Source organism: Oncorhynchus nerka, linkage group LG9a (assembly GCF_034236695.1).
Source record: "Oncorhynchus nerka isolate Pitt River linkage group LG9a, Oner_Uvic_2.0, whole genome shotgun sequence".
NCBI lineage: Eukaryota > Metazoa > Chordata > Actinopteri > Salmoniformes > Salmonidae > Oncorhynchus > Oncorhynchus nerka.
The window spans coordinates 23,361-26,467 of record NC_088404.1 but is presented as its reverse complement, the minus strand read 5'-3'; the positions used below and the strand labels follow the sequence as shown (position 1 = coordinate 26,467).

The following is a 3,107-nucleotide window of genomic DNA, read 5'->3' as shown; positions in this document are numbered from 1 at the left end:
ATACTGGCCTGATGGACTGTTACTAAAGACAGGTTCATACGGCATTCATAACCCATATAGACTTCAGGTTGAATTTAGGGGTGCAGGCAATGTATTCCTATGGGGAGACAAGTCAATGCAAACTCTTTGAAGTAAACATCTTCTTTTAACTATTAAGGGTTAATGCTACACGGTCAAGGTTAGGCTTGCACGGATCGGGAGGACCTTAGGAACGTACCTGAGGTCGAATTGTGCTTCTCACCCTAACGGTTCTCTCACTGTCACCCAAAAGCAAATGACATTGAGGGCCAGGCTTCATTTTGGTTCTGCTTTTTTTTCAAGGTCACTGCACTCAGAGCGAGCTACGGTCAAGCGGGGCGTCTCGTTGAACTCGGCACAGTCTGGAGACTATGGTGATGCCATTTTTTTGTGTTGATTTCAGAATGCCATTTTGGTGATGGTCCCTCTCCGTTTAAACATATTGCTAATGTACAAAAGTCAACTAGCAAGTCAGTGTCCATCAGTCAATTAGATGTCATTCTGACACAGAACTGATACCAATTGACACCAAACCCACTTTTTAGGCTTTGTGTGTCTTTAAGCACCGCACTTTGTCACTCCATTCTTGCTGTGTGTGTGTTTCTGTGTGTGTGTGTGTGTGAGAGAGAGCTTTTCTTTGACATCTGTTGGGAGAAATGACTGACTTACAGTTTATGGGGGTTGCCTAATCACACATATGAAGTTTTGAAAAGATCTGACCTTTTTAACCCTTGGAAACTGCCACTGTGACACCATTTAAGGCACTTCCGGTTGGCACAGGAAGCTATAAATAAACTCATATCATGATTTGGGCATGCCTTTACAGAATCCTGAGTTTGAAGTCTTTACGTTAAGAACTGAGTTATTTACGGAGGGTTTAGTGAGTGTGTGTTATTTCAGAAAATCATAGAAAATCGCAGAAATCTCGCAGAGCTCCGCAGCACACTTTAAAAAGATTCGTAAGAACACCCTGCAACTGGATCTGTAACCGTTGAAAAAAAAAACACCTATCCGTGAACATCACCTAGGTGTCGTTGTACAATTTCTCTTAAATGACGATAGATAAATGGCTGGTTCTTTTTTTATTGACACCGGAGGCTCCTTGACTTTGACGTGAAGTGGAAAAATAATTTCTCTATTTTCATTTTGGACCTTTAATCCCAGATGAATGGCCATAACTCAAAAACCGTTGAGGCCTAGACACCATCATGTTCGGGGCCAACTGCCCATTATGCCACCCCTACGCTCACCGAGTTTCGGCTTCTAAATATTTTCAGTTTTCGAGATAAGGCCCCGTCGTGAATCATGATGTTTTGTCCAATACCAATAGCATTGTTTATGCCCTCTTGTGGGAATTTCCGGGACGGCGGAAAAATGACCTAAATCTTATTATTTTTGTAAAACGGAAACCGAATGTCCGACAAAGTTCATTTGATGACTTCCTGGTAGGTCCGGCCCTGCCGCTCGGCCCGACGCCGTCCGCGAATTTTACAAACGATTTCGGACGTCTAGTAAGGGACCGTACATTTGCAATATGGACTTTCTCACTAACCATACAGGTACTGCCAAAATCTTCCCTTAAGGTATGTAAGGGAAGTCGGCAAGTCAGATCCGTAACTTCGGGATAAGGATTGGCTCTAAGGGCTGGGTCGGTCGGGCTGGGGTGCGAAGCGGGGCTGGGCTCGAGCCGCGGCTGGGGGAGCAGTTGCTCCGCCTCCTTTCTCTCGCCACTGCTGGAAGTTCGTTGTGCGGCCCATCTCGTGGGCTCTCGTTTGTGGTCTCGCAAGGGGCTGCTTATGGGGGTTCATTGGGGTGGTGTCCGTCGGCGTTCCGAAGGTGGATCGGTGGGGGTTTGGTTGGTGGTTGGCAGCGGCGACTCTGGACGCGTGCCGGGCCCTTCTCGCGGATCTCCCCAGCTACGGTGCTCGTTGGCCCCGTTTACGCGGGGTCTCCGGCGGGTTGCCTCGGCCGGCGCCTAGCAGCTGACTTAGAACTGGTGCGGACCAGGGGAATCCGACTGTTTAATTAAAACAAAGCATCGCGAAGGCCCAAGGTGGGTGATGACGCGATGTGATTTCTGCCCAGAGATCGATTTCAGCCCCGGACTCCAGGGGTTACTACGAACTCTGTACGAGGTTCAGTCGAAAAGAGGGCGCTACCCAAGTCAAGTACATCCCTAAGAAGGGGATTAGAATAAGGGAACGAAAGTCAGAAGGTGGAACCGTATAACGCTAATTGGGGCGGGGGAGGAAAGTGGAGAAAAGTCGAAGAAGGCTTTAGATGAAGGGCTCTCCCAACTCCTACCCTGCGTGACACCCGTAAAACGGTGACCCCAATAGCAGCTTAGGGAGAGGATGAAGGACTGCGGAGTCTGAATGGGCCTTCCTAATCATATATTGTTGTAGCGTGCAAACGGATAGGTCGAATGGCCACTCCTGGCGGGTTAGTGCGGTGAGGTAAGGGAGGGGCCCTCTAGTAGGACCTCTTCAGCCCCTACCCGTGCGACACCCGACAGGGGTGGTCGAAAAACTTTGCAATTTTGCTGGAAACTAACTGTTGGGTTGAGGGGGATTCGGCTCGCCGAGAGTGAACGTTACATAGAGATGGGCGCACAGCAGTCCACTGTCAGGTCTCAGGTTCGCCTGAGCACGAGACTCTACACGTCATGGTGGGAGCTCTCTCCACGCTCCTCGGAGCACGAAGTGGAGTGGCGGTTGGATTAGCTTGCGCTACCAGGCCTCAGGCTTGCCTGAGTGCGGGACGGCACACGCAAATGTGTTGTCCCCTCTAGGTTCAGAGACTCGAAGCTGAGACGGCCCATGGGCTCAGCAGGGATGAACACAGCGGAGTGCAGGGCATTCAATTCCTACAGGCCAACGCGAGGAGGTAAGGGAGGGGACCTCTAGAAGGACCTCTTCAGCCCCTACAAGCAGGACGCCTGGAAGGGAAATCATGTTGGTACCGGTGGTGGATGATAAGTTGCCATCTCTGGCGGGTTAGTGCGGTGAGGTAAGGAAGGAGCCCTCTAGTAGGGCGTCTTCAAACCCTACCCGTGCGACACCCGACAGAGGTGGCCTTTTTACTCGAAT

General features: G+C 50.1%; 1 long non-coding RNA gene across 1 annotated transcript in view; it reads left to right on the top strand.

The window, feature by feature from the left end:
- The window catches only part of LOC135573310 (uncharacterized), a 5,534-nt gene extending 3,481 nt beyond the window's left edge, over positions 1 to 2,053 (top strand). The window contains exon 2 of the long non-coding RNA XR_010464650.1: positions 1,602 to 2,053. This is a non-coding gene — a long non-coding RNA (uncharacterized LOC135573310). The remainder of the gene's footprint in view (positions 1 to 1,601) is intronic.
- Positions 2,054 to 3,107: the final 1,054 nt, after the last annotated feature.